General features: G+C 38.2%; 1 protein-coding gene across 3 annotated transcripts in view; it reads right to left on the minus strand.

The window, feature by feature from the left end:
• fam184ab (family with sequence similarity 184 member Ab) overlaps positions 1 to 24,885 on the minus strand; it is a 135,415-nt gene that overhangs the window by 98,403 nt on the left and 12,127 nt on the right. The gene's annotated exons all lie outside the window — the stretch shown is intronic.

The raw sequence follows: 24,885 nt of genomic DNA on the forward strand, positions 1-24,885 counted from the left end.
ACATGTCCATCTTAGCTAGCAGTGAAATGCTACATTAGCTAAGCTAATTCTGCTAGATCGGCAGTAAGTAAATATCACTGATATTTATCTTAGTATTACACAGAGGTTAGTTAGAGAACTCAAAGATTGTAATGAAGTAATAGTGGTAATGTACTTATACTGTTTATAAGTTGATAGGAGCCAGGTGAGAGCTAGTTCTAAGCTTGTGTTGTCATAGCAACTCCATAGCAACTGCCTGCCAAGATGGCTGTCAGTTACAAAGTTCAGGGAAGTGTGACGCCACATGAGACCCGTGTGTAGCTTGCAGAGAAAAGCTACATTAGCTAAGCTAATTTTGCTAGTCCAGCAGTAAGTAAATATCACTGATATTTATCTTAGTATTACACAGAAGTGGGTAGAGAACTCTAAAATTATAATAAAGTAGTAGTTGTACTGTACTTGTACTGTTTATCAGTTAGATTTGAACGAGGTAAGAGCTAGTTCTAAGCTTGTGGCTTAGGTCATGACAGTTAGCTACGAACACCTACCAAGATGGCTGTCAGCTACAAAGTTGACGCAACATGAAAACTATGTATTGATTGCACAAAAATCATCCCAAACACAAGCTAACTGAAATAAGACCAGACAACACCGAGGCAGCAGGTATCTGGCAGCTTTTTTAACGGTATTTTAATGAAACTGGAATAAATGAGGACACCAACGTCCTGAGAACCTACCAACAGTTCCTCCAGCAGGTGCAGCTCATTTCAAACCGCCTCTGTTCCCCAGGAAGGAGCCAAATGAGACGAGTGGCATTGGAGGATTAAGTAAGTGGAAGCAGTTTATCATTTATCCCCCCCATCTATCCACTCCCATTTCTCTGGTGTCACCCATGGCCTCAGAGGAAAACACTCTGATCTCATTATGTCTGTGAAAGCGTGTGCTTCAGAGGAGACAGAAATGTGTGTGAGAGAGAAACACAGCCAACATGACCCTGTGGTAGAAACACAGAACGTGGAGAAAAGCTTTAAATCCTTCATAAGGCAGCGAGACAGACAGTCGAACTGTGACCTTCTGCCGTTTCAGGATTCAAATTTAACTTGGACAACTAGTTTGCTTTTAACAAGCCAATGTTAGCTGCAGCTAACGATTAGTGTGAAGATTAATCAGATACAAATATTTGCGCTTTCTGCAAAATGTTTTATTTTAGCCTTTTTATACATTAAAAGGGCTAATGTATAAAAATATGGCAAATAAACGACTCAATTCCTTTTTTAAATGAGAAATTAAACTCTTCATTACCCAAAATGCACCAACAGCATACCTTTAGTGAATAATTAACTGCAGCAAAAGATGCATGTGCAGCTAAAAATACTTCTCACATCAACCTGTGAAAAGCTCGGCCCCTTCTGCTCGACTTAATATCAATGATGTAGGGCTAATCTATTGATTATTTATGACTGGGTAGCAAAAGGTGCTTAACAGCAGATTTTTTATTTATTCATTTATTTTTCAGAATTTGAAGCAGGTGAAGCTAAAACTACGGCACTTCAGGATCTCTGGGTAGAAACTATTTACAGAAAAAAAGATTTTTTTATATAACTTAGATGCAAAATATATGCATATTTGTATAATAAGTTTTCATCTGAATTGTTTTGATTCTGTATACTTCAGTTAATGATAAATCAATTAATAAATTAGTTGACAATGGCGAATACGCAGCAGTAATAGTTAATATTTATAAAATATTATTGATACATAGTTACTCGTGTTGTCTGAAGGTCTTTTAAATGAAATCTTTTGGATGTTAGCTACTGTTTCGTCTCTTGAGCCTAACCCATTTTACAGGTTTCATATATGTTGGTTGAAAAATTAAAACGTTTAATTCAAGTGTCCAACAAAAACTAATTTCAGTTGTGATTTCTGTGACATATAATAGCTGGAAAGTTATGATTTATTTACCTATGTCTGCAAAGTAATGTTATGGAGCATTTGCTGGTGCAAAAATACTATTTTAAATATATTTTTACCCATCTAAAAACCAATTTAAGCTTTTCTCAGTGTGCTTTTGGCTAAAACTCTCAACATGTTCGATCGTATAAAGTTCTGATAAGGCATTTTCCACTTAGACACTCCTTTTATTAAAAGTAGATGGATAGTTTTTAGGAGGTACAACACCTTCAAGAGACATAGAAAAATGTTCATCCACCGTCTTATTGAAGCATTTAGCATGCATGTTGCCATAATGAAAAACATGTCCGCCTTTGAAAAAGGTTTCACGTCCAATGGGGGGAAAAGGAATTACAAAATGATTGTATAAACAGTCGAAAGTTTCCGGTTTGATTACATTAAAATTTTTAAAATTCAGATTTTTAGAGACGTAAAAACTGCTACTAAAGGTGAAACGGGGAATTGTTAGCTGATTAGTGCGTCTCTAATAATAGTTAAATGGACATGATTTTGGTATCATCATAGAAAATCTGCAGAAAGTGGAACAAATGTGTGAGAAACCTTCAGGTGTTGGCGACAGATTAAAGAGGAACGCAAACAGGAATGATTTAACTGTTCTCTACAAACTACAACAAGCACAGCGGCACAAATCATTCAAACACTCATAAAAGCTCCCAAATAAAACCAGCACAAAGCAGGTCTATTAAAATCTGTAGTTAATTGCCCACACACAGTCCGCCTCCAACGTTTTCTTCCTTTAAGTCTGATGGGTTTCTTTCACTCCTTTTTTCTTCACTCTCAGGTGTTTTAGCACAAAAAAGAAAGTCTTCACCCACTATCCTGTGTGGTTTAATCACTGAGGACAACACCGAGGAGAGGGATGCTCCTGGGCGAAGGTGGAAGAAGGTACAAGCTGTGTTTAATCCATCAAAATGAAGCTTTAAGCTGCACCGTGTGTGAAGGTCCACACCTGCTGCTGCTGCTGCCCTGATCTAAAGAAAATAAGACTTTTCCTTCAGAGCTGCTTCTGCATGGAAAAAAACTAAACAAAGTGGTTTGTTTTTTCAAAATGAGAAAAGAAAAATAAGCTTTTATTGTTGAATTATGGCGTCTAGCTGCCGTCTCCATCTGCCGTCAAATCAAAGAGCCAAATTAGGATGGAGATTAGGTTTTCTGTCAGATTAAAAGTCCCGGGTCCCTCTGTATTGTTTTACATTGGACTGAGATGTTCATGGGTATAACAATATAACCGGTTCAGTACATCGGTTATCTGTGTCTGATGACCCAAAACCTGTGTTGGCAAGTAAAGCAAATAAAGGAAGTTAGTAAAACAAGTAATTAAAGATATTAAGTAAAGCAAGAAAAGCTATTAAAGAAACTAAGGAAGTGAAGAAAGTAAATTAAAGTAAGTCAAGTGAGTGAAGTAATCAAAGTAAAATAAGTGAAGTATGCAAAGTACAGCAAGTCAGTAAAGTAATTAAAGTTGGCAAGTAAAATAATACAGTAAGTATATAAATCAACTCGTAATTACAGCTAATAACTAAAGGAAGTAAAAGTAGTAAAGTACTTAAAGTTAGGAAGTAAAGCAAATAAGTGAATTGTTTAAGTAAAACAAGTAATTAAGTAAAGGAAGTGAAGCTTGTAAAGTAAGTAATTGAGTAATTAAAGTAAGTAAAGTCGCCATTTTGTGCACTTGATTTGTTCTCCTTCCTAGAAGTTTTAAAAGGAAGTAGTTTTTTTTTTTACCATTTAACGTCTTTTAATTTAAATGCAGTATACTTTCCCATTGCATCACCTGCACAGACTGCTGTCGGCTTTGTAGTGATTGTGAAGATCTCAGGTGTGCGTCTTCATCCAGGTTTATGGAAACTGTTCTGCTTCGTGTTCAGCAGCCGTAAACGAGACATCATCTCCGTCTTAAAAACCTGTTGGGTTTTCAGTCTGTCGCTCATTCAAAGATTCACCCAGACAAATTACGTCTGGTCTTCATCTGACGACTCTGTCTTACAGATTAGTGTTTCAAGCCTGCAGAGAATAAAAGGTGCCTGGGATTCAGGCACAAAGCTAAAACTGGCACCAACACTGTTATCCTCACGGCAAAGCCAGAGATCGTGTCGCCACAATGGGGAACTGATAACAATAAGCCATAAGCCGTGATAAGTAGACAGCATATGACAGGGTGTGATATTTCTGCTGTCTTTTGAAAGTTCCTACAGAATCATCCTTCATGGCTACAGATCATTTATCTGGCAGTGAAAGCTTTGTCTGCTGAGGAATATTAATTCTAGGGTTGGGATGGGAGCGCGACAGACGCCGTGATGTGAATGAGGCGTTTGTTTAAAGCCTGGAAAACTCTGGATCCCAGCAAATCTGGCTCACTTTTGATTAAATCTGAGGCACATGAGGATGCTTTCGTTCCACAAAATAACTGTTTAGAAGTCGGTTAACTCTTAAAAGCAAAGAGTAAAACCACATATTAACACATTTAAACTCAGCCCTAAACAATGTATATTTTTGTATTTAATAGCCTCAACTGCAGGATTTTAGCAACACTGCATTATGTTAGTCAAACACAACGGGAGGAGAGACGAGTGAAAAAAGCTTAAATTATACATCGGGTTTAATTATTGCCATCTGCCAACTGGAAATAAAAATTTAAAGCAGGGTTCTGGCAGCTGGGACACGGTTAACATGCATGTGTAGAGCGTTTTAAATAAAGTCTTCTGGTAAAATGAACTGACATGACATCATCTAAAGAATCATCACTTATTCTTTGATTCTCAAACATCTCAAACTCAACTTTTAGAGGAGGAAAAGAACCAGAGAAAAACATGTAGAGAGCAGATTATAAACGCCTATGAGAAACATCAGGGTGTTGTCATGGCATTTTGAATGGTATGATTAATATTGTAGAGGGGAAGTATACATGTTTTTCTTATTTTTCTATGATAAATTATGGAGTGTGTTTGTTTTAATACACAGCAAAGTGAAGGATAAAGTTCTGAAGAAATTTAAAGCAGTGTTGGGTTAGATGACAATACCCAAAGGTTTGAACAGGACTAGGACTACGATTGATTTTGTGTAAGAAGTGTAATAAAAATGTTTTGTAAAGCCATACAGCTATCCTAACTTGTCCAAGGAAGCAAAGCAGGTCACCTTTAAGGATGGATGAACATACCGATTATTAGACTGACTGATGCTGAACCAAACCGTCTTTCTGCTCAGGGAGACATTCACCAGCAGAAATCCTATCCGCACATGTCTCATAATCCTTGCACGCTGCTCTTTACATTTTCCTCAGTTTATTTTCACAAATGTGCCGACGGCGAGCTCTTCCCTCTGGAGCTGCTGCTGCCACAGACCGAGTCGACAGGATCTGCACAGCAGGAGCAGGAGAACAGCACGCGAACAACGTGCTGAAACAAGATCAATATGATGGTTTTCTACAAATTATGTCCTGATGATTACAGCCTGTTGTTTGTTCAGATGATTTATCGCTGGAAAAACACTGCAGGTCTGGTAATCAAACATGACAGCTCATCATTGGGTTTAATGGCTTTGGACTGAATTCGAAACTTGGCAAGGAGAACAAATAGCACGTACAGCAGCATATGGTGAGGATAAGTTGCTTTTTGTTCAAAGTGCTGACAGCTGCTGTGATGTTTGGCTAAAAATCAGATCAATGTTGTAATAACGACACAGGGATGGATGATATTTGGATATTACAGTTAATGTCGCCTTGAAGGTTATGCTCCCTGCAGCCTGAAGTGACTTAAAACTGATTTTTTATATCCAACATTCTTTATTAACAGATATTCAGTTTTAATGATGAAACGATCAGAAATTTGTGGCTGATTGTGGATTAAAGTTCTGTTTATTAGCACTCAAAGAAAGACATTAAATTCATAGCTTTGTTTTCAGAGTGGTGCTGTACCTGTCTGCAAGTGGTCATCAAATTTATGCTTAGATGTTCCTGAATCCAACACACTGGTTCTGTCATTGGTCCCGTTGTATTGGTGGTGGGAACGTTCCTGCTAATCGAAGTTCAGAAGAACGTGGGAAATTGGAAATGCATTTTCTCTGCATTCCCATGCGGAGAAAATGCTCTCTGGAGGTCTGCATGGCCGCTGACAGGGTGGAAAACAAAGGGAACTTTGTTTCAACCACCTCCTCCTCTGGGTTTGATTCCCCTCACACAGGTCGACCAACACACACACACACACACACACAGCCCAGCACTGTAATCTCTTTGGTCTGCTGGTCGGCTTTTATGTTTTCCCCACAGTCCTGCCTGCGTTCTGCAGTTGGCCGTGCACCGCTCCGGTGAGAATTGGGAGAACCTGAAACTGTCTCCGGCAATCTGTTCATTTTGTTCTCTCTTGAGTGCAGGTGAAGGTCATACATACAAATTATTCAGCAATACAAATCTCTCTGCAATTCAGTGCAGATTAGGGACTTTAAAAAATCCACAGTGGGACAGGGGAATATGGAAAGTAGTTAAAGTTAGACATAGACTGGATTAATCTACGGTTCCAATCATAAATTTATAGACTTGAATGTTACATATTAGCTTTTAACAGCCATTACAACTGCTTGTTTTGCTCCCGTTTTCTGCCCTTGAAGATCTAAAGATACAAAGGGCATTGTAAATAAAATCTGTTATTACTATTGCTGTCTGTCAATATCTCAGTGGGCAACACAAATAATCATCTGGATAAAGCATAATTTTACAGAGCCTCAAGGCAGATCATTTGCCTCAGGAAATTTTAAAAATTGAGATTCATTCAATGAATCATTACAGCTGTGGTCGTGACTCTAACATCTGTTTCTCATTTTACTGTATGCTCTTATGCTGAGAACTTGTACCTAAATAAAGTGCACATAGTAACAAATGGTAAATGGTGCTTAGCGCTGCGTTTATTCTGTGGTGTGAGATGCATCTGTGCTCCAGTGGACTGGTTTCCTTGGCTACTTGCGGCATCGTGGCCCCATGTGCTCAGTTCAGAGGCAAAACACGGCTGACAACATTTGACAGTGATCTGCTGGGACAGAGGACAGCGCATCACACACACAAACATATTCTGCCGTCTTGTGTGTTTGCATGCGGGAGACGTAGCTAATGATGTTTTCCTTTGCTGTCCATCTGCAGCAGATGGCAAAATGCAAAGTCTAAAAAAGATCTAAATTCAGACCCTCTTGATGTTTCCTTTAATGATAAATCAGTCGAGTGTTTTGCTTCAAGCATTTGAATAGGAAACTGAATGCTCAATGTTTACAGTTTTGCTACGTAAATCTTAATTTCTGAGGCATCATTTTACATTTTAAATTACAACTAGAGACCGTTTTATAAATAAAGGCAGATATGCGCAAATATCTAAATAATACCCTCTAAAATTCCTCCAAGAAATGCCTTTAGACATGATTAATGTATGCATAGTAATAGAGGGTAGGCTTAGAAACATTTAAAACATTTTTTTTCTCGCCTATTTAGTCTTCTCAAAGTAAACTGAGTTTAAAACTACAGAAATGCTGGAAAGCTTCACTGTAATGAAGCTTTTTATTTTATGGGAATCTGAAAAAAGATAAAGCTTGTTACAGATTAGTGATTTTTATACAGATAAAAATCCACCAATCAGTCGTGTAGTGCCAATGCCTGGACTGGCATTAGTTCAAGCAGGTGTAGTTGAGACTAAAATGTGGGTGATTCAAAAAAAAGGTTGTCCACGTAGGTCTGAAAACATGTTATTACTTTGCAGAAATAAGGCAAAGTAAATAAAAAGTTAGAAAACCTGCGACTGCCTGCAGGAAGACGTGGTGGCAGCAGCCACTGAGTTTCAGTTCCCACAGTAAAGGACTCCAAGACATTGACCACTACTGACCCAAAAGCATAAGAGAAGTCGGCTCCAGTTTGCTCACAACTACATCAACATGACAAAGAGGTTTTGAGAGTCAGTTCTGTAACGAAACAAACCTTTCAGCCCAAAGGAGGAGGAAAAAAACACCTACAGTGAAACATAATGGTAGGACTCTGAGTATGTAAAGATAAAAGATGGATTCACTCAACATGAGATTGAAAAACTCATATTGAGATGAGAAAAACTCGTATTATTGGATGTTAATGGAAGGATCAGATTTCTACAAATATTTCCTGAGGAACAAGAGGAACAATCTAGAGTCAGAAAACGGCTTCAGCAACTACAGCTGGAAACTAGAGGTCAGACCTGAACCTTTAGAGACGCATAAAGACGGTTACAAAGTCAGCCTTCTGTCAGCTGAAGAACAGGACTAAAGGACTATTGTTCCAGAAAGATTCAGAGAAACTCATATGTGCTTATTTTTAGTTAAATTGATTACTGCAACGGCGTCGTCACAGGTCTGCCTAAAAAATTAAAAAAAGAACAAACCACACAGCTTCAGTTGATCCAGAAGCAGAATTCAGCTTCTATGAACCATAAATCTGAACAAACTTCCAAAACCTGCAACCCATTTGTTCAGAGTGGCTTCTGATCAGTAGTGAGTAGATTTGATCAACATTTTTTACATGTATTGCTTGATGACATTCGACAAAATGTAAGGTTCATTTCTTGTTTGATAATTGGTGATCGTTTAATGTTTTTATGATGTAAGTTACTTTGAACTGACTTGTCCATGAAATGCGCCGCACAAATTAACTTTAATATGTTCTGCACTGTTTCTGCACCGTTTTATTTAAACAGAGAGTAAAATTCAGTATTACACCTACACATGGTATTACTCTGTGACTTGAACAAGTCATTCATTTATCAATTTTTAGCGGTTGAGATACTTAATTGACATTTAGAAATAAAGATTAGGATTTTTTAGCATGCTATACCTTGGAAACCTAATGCAGAGATAACTGTAGCTGCCTGTTTGTTTAAGGTTAAACATGCCCAACTATCCATTGTTACGCTATCCACCCACATTTCCTGAAATGTGAAGAACTGGAGCATGGGAAAAGCATGAATATAATTTGAAGGCAGAGGAATTTGTGTTTAATATCAGATGAATGCAGGCAGATGGAGCTGACAGATATCCCAGATCTTTCTGAAACCTTCTGTGTGTGTGTGGACAGATCATTTTCTCACAGCTCTGCAAACTCTCTACACCAAGACAGGAAGGAAAAGAGATCTGTGTGTGTGTGTGTGTGTGTGTGTGTGTGTGTGTGGGGAGAGATTTGATTCAACAGACCAGCAGTTCAAGATTTCCAAAACTCTGATTGTGAGCCACAGTGGCAGAAGGAAAAATATGTTCCAACATTTGCTGCCAATGCTTGCCATTAAAGTACAGGACTGCAGCAGGAGCTAAATCCCCTTCAGCCACCAAATATGCATAAGCAAAGTCATGCTAACACTGGAGCTACATCGACGTCAATGGGTGAATATATTTAAAAAGTAGACCCAAGGAAAGACAGGCTGCAACTCAAACTGTTCAAACTGTGTCAGAATCTTAATCTCAATTATTCCAATATTTAGTCTACCTATGGGTTAAAATTCCTCGTCAATGGATCTTTAACACAAGACATATTGGTTAGAAATATAAATTTTCATTAAATTTGTCAGCATCATAAGGCTTTCTAGAGAGTCTGTGGATAATCAGTTGCTCCAGGATTTCGTGATTCTTTTGTGATTTTTTTTTTTAGCAATCAAAATCACAGATTTTTGTGGTGCAAATATTTGTAAGAAACGTTGCAATGTTTGTTCCTCATTAAATAAAAAGTAGATATAGAAGAAAATAGATGAGAAAAAAACATTGTTATTCTTCAAAAGAACTGAAATAGCTCAATTTGTTACCATATTGATCACAAACTATAAATTTAAATCAGCTATAGCTGAGGCAGCAGACTAGTAGAAGAAATACTGCCACCTTCAATCTAATATTTTAAACTATTTTTGCAGAACATTTGAAATGAACTCACAATGATGCATTAGTCCAAAACAAAAAAATGCAGGAATGTGTTGATTTTACGTAAATTTCTGAACTGTAAATAACTGAATAGAATGGCTAAAACTCAAGAGTTGTTTGCCAGTTCTTGTCCGTCTTTTGGTCTTCAAACACATTGCAGCCAAAAACTTAGATGTATTTCTTTGGGATTTTTTGCGATGGACCAACAGTAAAGCTTGGTATATGCTTGATGCATTAGCAAGATACAATCAGCAACCACAACTGAAATTATACGCACTGCGCAACTATGAACATTTCTGACGACATGGACGGTTCCATGCGGAAAAACATAGCTGCCACGCAAGAGCTGCTCCTGGCAGAAGTTTGTGAATGAATGATGACTGAATGAAAGTTTCCAACGAAACAAAAGACAAACAACATAGGACATGGGTCGACAGGTGACCAAGGCTGCAGCTCCGGGAGCCCATTCGTTAAAATAACAAAAATATGAAACATTTATGATTTGGCCCATGAAAATCACTGCAATCAACAAATTGTGTACAATTTGTGAAAAGAAATGGCTGTTACTCTTGGAAATTATGAGCCAGTGGGAAAAAAGTAGGAAAGTGTTGCTACTAGAAACTGTTTTTTACTTTTTTACTTTTAACATGTTCTGTACGTGCCCTACACTGCCCCCTGGAGTCTAGGAGAATATTGTAGAGCAGAAACTCAAATCCATGTGCCATAAAACAAGCTTAAATGGTGATTGCATCTAAAAATATTTCCATTGAAATCTGAAAGGCCTGGCACACATTTCTACCTCTAAAGAAATTCCATGCAGTGTATCTGGAATTCAAAACATCATTGTTTCAAAAACTGGACCATCTCTACCTCCTAAAAGAGATTGGGAGATTAAAAAGGAATATTTACTTTTTTCAGACAGACCATGCTGCAGTTTTGGCTTCTGTCACAATCATTACATGTTTCAGAGGATGACCAAGGAGAAGCGAGAGCAGCTGAAAGATGAAAAGAAAAAGCTACAGCAGCAGTTGCTCATCTGGAGACAGCTGCAGAGTTGACTTGAGGCGCTTTCTGGGTTTTTCTTGCCATTAGAAGTCGGCCAGTGTCTGTTCCCTCCAGCTATGCGTCACGTAGCGAGGGGAGACGTAGAAATTTCAAACCTGTAACTTCGTCCTCAGACTGCGGGAGCTGAGGCTTCCACAGGTGGATGTTGACTCTGGGAATATATTTAGAAACGAGTGGGAAGGCGGTAATTGCACGCTGCTCAGACAGGTGATGAAGGAGGGCAGGTTAAACATAAGAGAGAGAGAGGAAAAAAACTTTTACACATTTTTTTTTCTATTCCCCCCACAGCGCACAAACAAAACCCACCTGATTGGCAAGGCTTTTCGGAGGCGGTTGCCACAGAAACGAGGCAGAGTCACAGCCATCACGGAGGGCTAGAAAAGGTGCGCAGAGGAACAGGTGAGCGAACGACGAAAGGAAATGTCAGCAGCGGATAAGTGGATGACAATGTTTGCGATTCAAAGCGTGTAATTTTCCCTAAGCGGCTGACGCACATCCTGAAGGCAGTGATTGAGTTAAGGTTGACAGTGAGGTGTAATCTAACAGAACGCGCTGCAGACAGGAGATAATTGAACTACCCTGAGTGATTATGACCAATTAAGGCTGACACTAATTAAAGTAATTCTTCAGCAAGCCTCTGTGTGGATGGGGAAGCCGTCGCCAAGAAATTATGATAAAAGTAAATAACTCATTAATAAATTCAAATTTGTTCAGGCTTTGTTGTTGTTGCCTTCCCAAGCACCAAGAAATAATTCAATAAGCCGAGGAGAGAAAATGAATTTAAGGAAATATTTCTGAGGTAATGCTTGCGGTGCATATTGAAAGTCGACATCCCGCCCACATCGAGACCGGAATGGAGATAAAGTGATAAAACCCTGCAGATTAAAACAACCTTTGCTTTGTGGCTGCGGTGAGTCATGAGTAGGTTGGGGTTGAGACAAAAAACATGAAAATGTTACTTGTTAATAATACATGTTCTGAACAGGAGACAAACATGGAAGTTTTGTTTCGTCTTTTGGTGGAATGCCTTCAGAGCAATTCAGTTTTAATGAGTTGCTTTTGCATTAATTCCTGGAACATTGACTAACATATTTGATGGTTTGTGAGAGCATAAAATTATGTTATATTTTAGTTTATTTTGTCCTTGCTGTAGTAGGAAGAATACCATCATGACATTGACAGTATAGTAGTAAATAGTATCATAATAGTGAATTGAAACTGTCTCTTTTAGTGTATTTGTATTGTTTCATCTGTGGTCCTGAAAAAGTTTGAAAACTTACCTTGAAAATGGTTAAAATGCTTGAATTTTACTGGAGGAAAAGTGGATTCGCTCTGAACAAAGCCAGCAGTAAATGACAGAGGAATGTGGCTGCATCTCACTGTGAGAGACGCTTTTTGGCCCAGGATCATCATTTATTGAATGAAGTAAAATCTGCAGGTTTGCTTAACCGAATGGCAGAATGTGAACCGAATCACATGTGTGAGACCCAGGCTAATAAACACAGAACACAGCAGCACTGTTTACAACACCCATCAGCTGCACAATAATTGAATTTTAATCTGGATTACAAATTTGGCTTCCCACAAATGAATGAATCTGATCCAAAGTTAAAAATGCATGCTGTGCCAAAATGACTGGCAGCAAAAAGCAAATCAAGCGCTTCCTGCTCCGTCACTTTTAGCTGCAGAGAGCTGCAGCATTTAAAAACACGAGCGTCTGCAAAGTTTCCCCAACTTACTCACTGTGCCTTAGTGGGATATTTTGGTGCAGATCAAAATAAAGCAGCAAAATCATTATAAAATGGATCGATATGGACAGTAGATGTTTATTTCCATCTTGTTGGCAAGTCATATGCTATGATTCATAATCAAAAACTAAAATAAAGGGTGTGCTGTGGTAGTGCAGGGGTTAAACACAACCCACATATGAAGGCCTTAGTCCTCGACGTGGCCGTCGCCGGTTTGATTTCCAGCCTGGCGACCTTTGCTACATGTCTTCCCCCTTCTCTCAATACCCACTTTTCTGTCAATTAACTCAAATAAAGGCCATTAGAGCCAATAAAATCCTTAAAAAATTTTTTTAAAAAACTAAAATAAATACTAATCAGCATCAATTAGCTTGCTGTTGATGTTTCTTTTAGGGTCAATGTTAGGTTTATTGTTACATTTTGTAAAAAAATTACAAACGTGTGTGTGTGTTTGTTTTAGTCCTTAGAAAATCGGACAAAAATGGGAATCAAAAAAAGATGAAAAAACTCACATTCATTAGATTAATGAAATGATACAGCTTTGTAAGCTGTGTCCACAAAGTTCAGCTGTGATTTTTAGAAACTGTCGAGGCTGCATGTCCTTCTGAAGGTGCTGCAGTCATAAGATCCCATCCAGCAAACCATCATCATAAATTAAATATACCTCAAACTGGACATCGGCTGGAAAAAACCCACAACAATCCGCTCCATTAACCAGCCAAGAACTGAACGAGAGATTTCTTCCCTTAAACCACATAAAAAGCAAGCAACTCTAAATGATTTTTCTGTTTTTTTCTTCATCTTCCACAACAGCTGTGGCCTACATAAGTACTGTACCAACAGTGATTTACAACACGTCACGTTGCTTTCCACCAATCGCCGTAACATTACCGGTGCGTGGAACAAATAACTGAAGCAAGATTGTAAATCAGCACTTTATCAATAGAAAGCATGCGTGAAAACTAAACCGTTTCACACGTAGAGTCAGGTATGTGATGGATGAGGAGTTTTCCTCTCGCTGGCTGCTGCTGAGAATCAGGTCAGATGAGTCACCGGCAGCGCAGGCCCAGAGCCACAATCTCTCACTCTCTAATCCACCGTCAGCCTGATGTGATAATGTGATCTCATTCAGTTTGCTTTGCTGATGCTTCCCCGCATCTATGTACAGTTCCTACACTTGTTTTCTTCTGAGGTATTGGTTTTAGCCAAGAACAACAAGAAGAAAACTGTAAGACTGTTGGTAAACACCCAGGAGTTTAAGACGTTTATTAAAAACGTTTAAATGTATGTTTTCACCCTGTATTATTGCAGTTCTTTAGAACAGATTGTTTTTATTAAGTTTGGAAAAAAGAGACTAACATTTTTTTCTCACGATCTGAAGTAAAATCTGAGTAAAATCTGTTTTAGGTCAGTAAGAATCGCTAATCTGATAAATTGTTCCAGCCCTGATATGGTATGTTGTCTTGTCTCCATCTTGTTTTCCAGTGTTTTGTTGTTTTGGGTGTATGTGTGTGTGTGTGTCCAGGTGGTGGCCGCCTTGTTCAGCCGACCATGCCTCTCCAGCTGTCTCCCTCACTGTATGGGCTAACCCTGACTGACATGGACCCGGCCCAGAGGCTAAGCACACAGCGCGGCGGGTTCAAACGCGCCCGGCGACAGATGCACAGTGGTTGGTTGTGGCACTGACAGCTTGATCTAATCTGACCCCAGCATTGGATGTCGGGTTCGAGGTGTGTGTGGGGTGTGTGTCACAGCTGCTGAATGATGAGGCGCACTCCATCACCTGCCTCCCAGTCAGCCTCCTGTGAAATGCAGGATGAATGTCCTCTGAAGAGAAACACAGCTGGAGTTATTCCCGTCTTTGCGAGGACAGACGCATTTATTCTCCGTTTTAAACTTATACAACCAGCTCGTAACCTTTAAGCAGTGTTCTCATTTTAAAATCGGTGTGCTGCAAAGATTCCCACGGTGAGACAAGCAGACTCGAGCCTCTGATTATCTCACCTCAGTCCCACGCTAATCCTTCTCCTTCTGTGGCCTCTTTACATTTGTCAGTGTCTGCAAGGAGTGCAGAGTCAGCAGAATGACTGCGAGGCTCCAGCAACTCCATTGTTCACACACACACACACACACACACACACACACACACACACACACACACACACACACACACACACACACACACACACACACACACGCACGCACGCACACACACACAGCTGTTTGAACATGGAGGATCAACACCAGGATCCTCTGTTGGTCAGATCTAATGCATCTGATCATTATGGATCATTGATTTGATTAGGTTGTTAGGTTGTTTGGGGTGTGTTGGTTGTTCAGTCTGGTTGCTTGGGTGGATGGTCTCAGTTTGGATGAAGAGAACTCTGGTTGAAGATTGAACTATAGTGCAGAGCATTCTGGGTAAAAACAACCAAAACAAATGTGAGTAGCATTGGCGGGAGAGATGACAAAAGAGAAATCCTACAACAGAAAAGTGCCGCCACTCCAATTTTGCTTACATTTTATGACAAAGGAAGTTGAGCTCTGTTTTCTTCAGAGGTTTTTGTGTTTTTTCCTTCAGTGGTTCTTGGTGCAGCGCCACCACAGGTGAGGAGGGGAACAGGTTGCTTAAAGAGTTTGGTTTGTTTAATGCAGTGCAGTGTGAAAGCAAACTGCAGCCGCTGAAAGTGCAACAAATGCTGCGATTTTGGTCCCAAATCAAACCAATTCTATTGGACTATCAGGAATGAAAACAGCCTTAGACACAAAGGTAGAAGATTTTTCATCTAGAAGACCAGCTAGTTATTTTCTGCCAGGTGCTTCCATGGTTACCCTAAAGTTTGAGAAATAGCTTTTATTCCATTAGCCAAAAAAAAAAGGAACCAGAAAGCAGTACCGTAAACGGAGAAAAAGCCAAAATGAGCAGGTTTCTCCCATGCCGTGTTGCCTGAGTTACAGCGACATCAGGTCAACCGCTGAAGCATGAAACCCATTTGAGATGCGACCAGATTCCCTTGATCTACACCAAGGATCACGGCTACAAAGCTGGAGGTCACTCTGCTCAAATCTGACGTTTAATGTTTACCTTGAATGCATTTCTTTGATGTCTGCTTCAGGAATCAGTGCTGAACGCGTGCCGCATCAGAAGTGATGTATGAATGGGACGGTTATTATGGAGCAGGTGTTAAGAATAGCACAGCGCCAGGCTCCGGTGGGAGCGGCTTGGCTCGTTCTGTCTCACTATTCTCATCTTTCTCTTACAGTCTCTGTTTTGCTCACACAGTCGCAGCATGCAGAATTCCATTAGCGCCGGCTTCAGAGTCTGTAACACTTGTAGCCTGCAGCTTCTCGCCATCTTCTGCCATATTTGTGCGTGCGTGGGTGTGTGCACAATCTGTGATCTCATCATTTGTGAAATTTTAAATGCAAAAGGACTGCAGGTACTGTAAAAGATGCAATGTTCAGGTGTTTTTTTATGCACATCTGTTTAATGGGGTGGTAAAAAAAATAAATAAATAAATAAAAAAGACAAGGTCAATATGTCATAGCTTTCCTACGAAGCTGTCAGGCAGAAAAAAAGAAATCAACAAGCAGCAGAATCCCATTCGCACCAGCCAGTCGAACATTCTGCTGAAGTGGTAATGAGCTGTGAATCCACAAATGACTGCCTGGATGTTGCATTCACAGAAAAGCCAGCAGCCTCAACACACAAGACACTTCCCACAATGTTCAGATTGGCGGTCAAGATGATTTTTTCCCTCCTACCACATTATTTTTACAAGGTTTCAGACACAAACCCACATCATAAAACATCAATCATACATAAGCAAAAGCAGCCAGTGAGCCAATAAATACATGAAACAGAGGAACACCCTCCATTTTTTGCAACTGCACTGGATTAAAAAAAGCAAATAGCAAAATATGTAGGAAGACTTAAACACAATAGGAGTAATTCAGCCACAAACACAGCAGCTGAAGTGAAGTAGGGCTGAAACGATTAATCAGATTAATTGTGATGTATTGATTATTGAAATAATCGTCAACTGATTAAGCAATCGATTAATCGTTAACTGGATCATTCAGACACAAACGGGACATTTGCTGAATATTCAGAATGTGTTTTGGTTCAAGATAAAAAAAAGAAAAACTTTGGATTTTTATTTACCTTTTCTTTGTACTATTTTTATGAGCAAAGATTTCCCAGTTCTGAAATTGTATAACATCTGACAGGAGGAATCATGTCAGAACGACACTGCTAAATTAATTGCATTAACTGATTCTTTGAGAGAAAAGAGTCAGTTAATCAATTGAATTTAAAAATGTCCCCGATCACAAAACTGTAAACACATACCGTATCGCATTAATTTATAAGTAAGTGAAAATGTCATGTACTTTGTGCACCAATCTCTCCAAATAAATAAATCAGATTTTGGTAGTTAATTTATTTCCATGAGTGAAACATGATATTATATATATATATATATATATATATATATATATATATGATGGCTTGATGCTTTCAAGCCTAAATTATGATTTTCAGCTCACAGCTAATGAAATCACAAAACTTAAGATTAAAATATTGCATCAGACTAAAAAAAAACATCTTTTAAAAACAAAAAGGGGCTTTAAAAGTTTCAGCACAGTAGCTTTTGAGAACCTCATGTACGTACAAGTGGCTTTAGTTACTTAATTTATCCATAGCGTAACTGAATTTGTATTGAGTCACTTTTCTAAAAGCAATACCCGTTTCACAGAGACTGAAATGAATTTTTCCTTCTGACTGGGGAACGTTTCTGTTAAATAACTTGGCAAAAAGAATCCATAGTGCCCTGAAGCTAGGGAAGACCTGAGTTTGCTTTTGGATTTGTCTTTATTGATCACTGATAACTCAACTGTGTGAAAGTGTTTGCAATCTATTTTTGACTGTGAGAAATGAAACAAACACAAAAGTTGAGTTACATGTTCTAAAATAATACTGTGTATACTAGCCTCCAGAATGTAAGGAAAATCTGGATATTAGAGAGAAATTCAGATGTTTATTAAAGCGGGAGTTAGAAAAACTGATCATAGCACCTCAGGTCTTTAAGACGTCCCTTTCTGTAACAGTTCAACTCTTATGGACCTTAAAGGTGACCTATTATGCTTCCTTGAACAGGTTAGGATAGGTCTATGGTCTATACAAAACATGTTCATTACATTTTTCACACAAAATAATTCTCAGACAAAGAGATTTTAGTCTGGTCAGTTCTGCCTATGCTGAGCTCCTTTCTGCTATTTTAGGGCCTCTCGTCACTTTAAATCCAAATAAGCTGCTGCTAGCCATGCCCCCCAACTCAATAATACAGCCCAAAATGTATCTTTGAAAAGCAGAAGTTTAGCCTCCTGCACAACCAACAAGAATGGAGCAAGTGGTTTCTGGATGGTAAGTCAACCACAAAACGCTCGTCTTTTCCAGCAGCCATTGTACAACACATTCAGCAGTAAAAACCAGTTGACCAAACATGGTCAACTTGGGTTGCTAGGTAACAGGGCTGGGCTCGGCTGGGGTTTCTGGGTAACGGCGCAGTGCCTATCGAATGTGACGTTTTTGAAATGCTCATTTTCTCGATACCAAAAAAACATCAACTTATTAAAATGGCTTGATGCTTTTTGTTTTAAGTGCTTCAACCATTTTTAGAAACAGCTGAAGTCCAAATGGAAGAATAAAAACATGAGAAATTTTTACATCAGGCTGCTGCAGAACCATTTTTTTTTTTTGGCTCTAGTGACCTTTATTTGATAGTTAATAGACAGGAAAGAGGGTAATAAGAGAAGGGGGAAGACATGCAGCAAAGGTCGCCGAGGCCGGGAATCAAACCTGCGACAGCTGCGTCAAGGACTAAGGCCTCCATATGTGGGTTGTGCATAACCCCTGCGCCACCACAGCAAACACACACACTGCAGAACCAAAAGGCAATGCCAGAACTTCAGATCCAGAGAATCTGAATCACCCAAGCTCTTTCCTGACCTCCAACCTAACCCACCACCTTGCTAACAACTATAAACAAACAACATAAAAATATATTACATTTCTAACTGTTAGCGTTTCCTTTGTACGTGCATCAAGTCCAGAACCAGCAGGCCCTCCAGGTGCTGCCAAGCGTCCAAAGCAGAATATAAATGCTTGTTTAGGTCTTGCCTTGATGTTTTCATTTCCGTATTTATGATGTTGTGTCTTTTCTTCTGTCTAAACTTTCTGTCCTGGCTGTACGGTTGGTAGCACTGCTGCCTTGCAGCAACAAGGTCTTGGGTAATTGTGTAATAAAATAAAAGTGATGCATGAGTTTTGAAATAGGAATTGGGTACTTTTATTGTTTCAAACAGATAAGTTGTATTTCCTTCCACCATCTTCAGTCACCTCAGTGAAGCCCTGAATGACTGTAAATTAAAGGTTTTATGCTGCCAATGTCTTTGTGCAGATTAAATGACGCTCTTTAGGCGCCGTCAGCAGCTGCTTCACTTAGGAAGTGAAGCATATTGTTGAAATGTTTTTAAACTCAGAGACCAGCGAAGAAGAAATTCATTCTTTGATTCAGCTTTTATTATGTCCGACGCTCCAGGCAAGAGAGGCAGACATCAGCCGAAGGATTAAACTTGAACAAATGGCTCCCTGGTTATAAATCCTGCGCTGCTTCTTGTTTACAGCTTTTATTTTTGATTGTGATCATAAGACGGGCATGAATAAGCACAACTCTTGCCTAGAGCTGCTTAATTACAGCTTCTAAGGTGTTGTTTTTACATGAATAACCACATGCTGTATTTTCTGTGATGCTTTACCGTTATGCCTGCAGTCTGCAATGCAAAAACAGTTCATTAAGGAACCATTTAACTCACTGTGAGACACAACGAGAAAAACGGCAAGAATCTGGTGAAAAATGGGCCTTATTGATTGGTCACAGCTCAACATTTACAACACAATCCAATCAACTCAATAATCCCACATTTTTCTGATTTACTTAATGAAAATTTGAGATTCTACAAGTAATGCATTTCATTCACTAATTGTACAGCATTCTCAAATTACTCTTCATTAAATTTGTTTGTGCTGTCACTTTCCATTGTTGGAGAGTTCCTCCTGAGGCAGCAGGGATCAGTTTGATCGGATCTTAATGGGAAGACAGACTGGAGGCCGGGTGGGTGATGTCACGGCGAGGCCTGCTGCTGTTTGGATGCCCTTTAGCTGGAGGAAAGGACAGACTGATAAACAGGGAGGAGGAGGAGGAGTGGACGTGAGGGGGAGCCAAGTAAACATGTCTGCCTGCTTCAATAAGAGTGAACAGGGGCCTAATTTTCAGAAAAATGTACAAAAAACAACCAAGGAGTCAATCAGGTGGAGGGCAAATGTTAGTCTGTTGCAATTAATTAATCAAATGATAAACTAATGTGAGATGATCGTTTCCATGCTGACGATTATTTTGTTTGCAAGGCCATTTTGCTAATCGTTTAGGTTGTGTGTGGTTTGTATTTCAATTTTATTTATTGCTTTTGGTTGTGTTTTACTTTGGAAATCTAAAATATTGTCTGTATTAGGTGTTCTTTAAAATAAAGTTTATTGGTTTTTGAGAGAGAGCAACGATGCTTTTCTTGCCGCACGCACGCGCACACACACACACACACACACACACACACCTTGAAAATGGTCTAAAAACTGTTTTATTATTTATTGCAATAATTACTGGGACAATTTATTCAATTATTCAAACATTTTTATGGTGAGAGGCCTAAATAAACACAGTAGCAGAATTTTATTTGAACATACGTCATTTGTCTCTGACAAAAATAGAAAGGCACCAAAAAAATCTTTTCCATTCTTATTAACAGTTCAACTTCAAATCCATGATTTTTTGATTAGTAAAATGATGAGGAATTATTTTCTTAAAAGAATCTCCTAGATCTTGCTAAAAAGTCAATTGTAAGTTAATTTTGTCTCATGTCAAATGTACTAAGATATTTGCATTAAAAACTAGATCATTACTTGGTAAGATCGTGTTTTTGCATTGTGCTAGTGAATCAATGACATTATATTAGACCTTCAAAGAAAATATGACACTAAAAGTGTTTTATTATTAAAACTCATATTTTTGCAAATTTGTTTTAGATTTCTTATAAATACAAAAAAATCTAATCAACTTCCATAACCTAAGTGTATAACTACTGTTTAAAATGATTGAAACAGTAAATTGATTGACATGTACTAACAATCACTTTACAAATAAAGATGAAAGGTTTGATTATAAGCCAGTGACATCATGAATCTAAAGATGACAAGGCCATGCTTGGTGAAACTGGAATATTATTCCCTACCTCGGTTGCTGCAGCACTGCAAGGTTTAATGTTGTCTGGTTGGTTTGTTTTGAAATGCAGAGACACAATCTTATCTGAATCTCACTGACTTCAGGAAATAAATCACGGTATCGACGTGAAGCAAGAGAGAGGACAGATTTGATCAGGCTGGAGCTAATTTCAGAGCTGTAACAGAGAAAGGAACATTCAGGTTTGGAAAAGTAGACCGGCCTCCCAGGCACTTCCATAGATTTGATTCAAGATGTTGCTTAAAGGTGAATATGAATTCATAAATCTCTCCTGGAGCCATCTCATTTCTATGATGCACTTGTTAAGCAGAGTGTTGACACAAGCTTGGTGAGCCTGCGCCGTCAGAAAAACAGAACCCAGTAAGTAAAGATGGCTCCCTGGTGGCCAAATACTTGCCTGCCAAGAAAAGCAGAAATTCGAAGTAGCTTCAAGCCTTAAGAAAAATTCAGGCTGTCGCTCAGAGCTGACAAAGGCTGCTAAATAGTTCACTGCCTGGTTTGTGGAGCAGGAAGAAGGTCTAGAGTTTCTGTTAACGCTCAAATTTGCTTCATTTTTTTTCCCAATTTCTAAGTATCTTTAGCTTGGTGATCATTTTTATTTCTTATGTGTGGTAAAATCAATAAAGAGACCTTCAGGAACAGGTGGAGGCTGAAAAGAGAAGTTTGGAGGGAAAAGAAATGGGTGTCAACATTAGTCATGAATGACAGATTGCATGGTTTCCAGGCATCCTGATGTTCCCATCTGCAAAGTTCTGATTAAATCTATTTGTAGCCTTGTTATTGTGATTTACGTGTCACGTGACGAAGAAAAGAACAAAACGTGACAAATCAGATAACCAATCTGAAGCCGGACTTAAAAAACCAGTGACGACACAAAGAAAGCCATAGAAAGTAATAAATCAATTAATCACATGATTAATTAAAATGATTGGATTTAAAAACTGGCATTTCGAAAAACGCTGAAAAAAATGTGCATAAGAAAATCAATTCTATAGAGAATCGCAATTACTAGTCCTGAGAATTCAGAGTCAGTTCAAAATATTCAAAACTCAATTTTAGTCTGTTTAATTTCTTTTATGAAAGAAATATATTTTAAGTAATTCTTTGATTTTTTTTTATTATTTAAGAAAAAGCCAGGAAGCTAAACTAACTAAGATATGGTAATTTAAGTTACAGAATCTTATGCAAAACCGTACTTTAGTTTATAAAGACATGAAATTTGACACAATATGAAACCTTATAAAATTGTTTTAAATATAAGTGCATTTAGTTTACTCTGTTTTTTTTACTCTGGACAGAATCCCAGAACCATTCAAACATAAACATTGTTTCTAAATCAAAAATTATAACCCTAATTTATAGAGTTATAAACTTATTTCACACTTTTTTCTCTTTTTTTTAAACAAAACTTCCACCTGTCCCTTTTGCCTGTTTTCCCTGTCTAATTTGAATAATTTATATTCATGACTATACAATCCATTTTGTTGTTTCAGGTTGTTTTGTTTATCCATTTTGGATATTTCAAATGTTTTCTAGTGCCAGTGTTAAATCTTGGCTAAACATTAAAGTTTTTAATCTCAGAGAGAATACATATTATTATGCCATCACCATTATTACTATATTAGTTGAAATGGTCTCAAAATGACAGCATTACTGTTTAGTGCAAAAGTGACAGGCCTAGGGACAAACCGCATTAACATCACCTGAGAGTCTCAACAGATCGCAGATCGGTGAGGGCGCCATGACGCTTTCTACGCCATTCCAGACGTAAAGGTGAGAATGTTTTGTTCATTGTAAAGGCGCCATATCTCTTGACTTTGAACAAGTCTGACAAAAAAACTTGAGTGAGCTCAGACAGATTCCTCCTTCACAGCTGGACGACCATGAACACAGAGAGGCAATTTATAACAAAGGAAGCGGAGAGCAAGACATTCAGAGAACAAAGGGGATGAAACTTCTACGTTTTTCTTCCTACTGGAGGAAAAAAGGATGAAACCAGCTTCCTGATGCTGTAGACCCGACCCTTCTGTGTTCTCTAATAACCAGCAGAGGAGAGGTGCATAATACCCAACAGGATGGGTAAAGCTACTTTAAATCGCAGAGTTTCTGACTCTGATCATAAATATTGGGCCCATTCCAGAAATGTAATTTAAACCAACCTAACCATCGCATCCAAAACCAGTTTTAACACATTTCCTGCTAAAACACCTCACTGTGTTTGAACAAACTTAGGCTCTGTTCACGCAGCAGGTCTTTGTGCTTAATTATTTTTATTTTTTTTATTTTTTTTAATTTTTGCTTAGTCGTTTATACCAAGAAAAAGAAAGCTCAACAGATAACTATGGACTTTAATGGAGAATTAACATTTGTAGGTAACGTCTGTTTAAATGTGTAGTCAGGACCAACAGTGGTGGGATTATGATGCGATTCACTTCACCGACTTATTCCACAATTTCAGAAAGTCAAAGAAAATCTTTGACCTCAGCCATTGCTTATGTCCAGGTTTACCGCGTCTGGCATCTTCTGGTGCAGTTATGATGAACGTCTCGTGTTAAATTAGGATAAAATGCAACATAACAGTTCTGACTGCTCTGAAAACTATTCAACATGTCAAGTGTTAGTACCACAAGTGGTTAAAAATCTGATTATTTTTCAGGGGTGAAAAGATCAGAAATGGGCTTTTTTCAGACTGCAGTGGGAAAAAAAATCTTGTAAAACAGAAGAAATTCGGATCTGGGCTGTATTTGCCTGCTGTGTGAATTTGAGATTAACGAGGAAGGTCATATTCAATACTGACACAGAAAAGAGATGAAGATTTAATGTTCAATTTACATGTGCTTAGCATTATCAGTGTTTATTATTCAGTTTACAGAAAACTAAGTTTAAACCAACATTTAATTAACACACTGTTAGAAAACATCTTTTTTTCTTCTAAAACCTTTTCTGGAGGAGAAATATTAACAGAATTGAACTTATAACGTTACAGAAGATTGGATTTATCTAAATCAAATTAGAATAAAAACCTGACTTGATTTGGATTCAGTGGCGCAAAATAGTCTTAATTCAGTTGGAAAAAACAAAGACAACTTCCAAAAATTACTTTTTTTTTGCTACCCAGTGTTATTGGTGATTTCTAAAATACAGAAAAAAGCAGTAAAGGCAGCAAGGGAACCTATATCAGTTAAATAAAAACTACGGCAGAGACTATTGGAGTGAAAACTGTGGGTTAAACAGGAAAGGTCATGCCAATTTAATTTTCTTTTGGGATCAATAAAGTATTTTTGAATTTGAATTAATGCTCACACAGTTCTCCAATACACCAGACTTTAATAGCTTAGGAAGGAAAAAATACAGCTTTTCAATTAGGGGTGGGTGATACGGAGATTTACAGCGCTGTTTTGTGTTACTATTGTGATAATGATAAAAAATTATTAGAACTATTACTCCTTTTTTAGATACAAACAAAGACAAATACTGCTCTTAAAAATGTTCTTCAGAAGAGTGATTTACATCACTAAGCTGCACATAGTAACTGTGTGTAATTATATTTTCACATTTACTGATATTTATTAATGTTCTCGTGGAACAAAGTGGAGAAAATAGTAAAAATATTATTTCCAGATATTGGTTTTCTACAACATAATTAATTGAAACGATAAATGATACGATTAATGCCCACCCCTGTTTTCAGTCATCATCTTCTATTATTGTGCATTTTATTCAGCCTGATTAAGTAAATGGATTTCCGAAACAGACACCGTCAATACACCTCACAAAATCATCACCGAGGCGGGTTTCATTTTTGCTTTTCCGCTACGTTGAGTAAAAATCCCCCACAACACGCTGGAGTGAGCTCTCATGTCAGA

This window comes from Poecilia reticulata, chromosome 21 (assembly GCF_904066995.2).
Source record: "Poecilia reticulata chromosome 21, P_reticulata-male-v2, whole genome shotgun sequence".
NCBI classification, from domain to species: domain Eukaryota; kingdom Metazoa; phylum Chordata; class Actinopteri; order Cyprinodontiformes; family Poeciliidae; genus Poecilia; species Poecilia reticulata.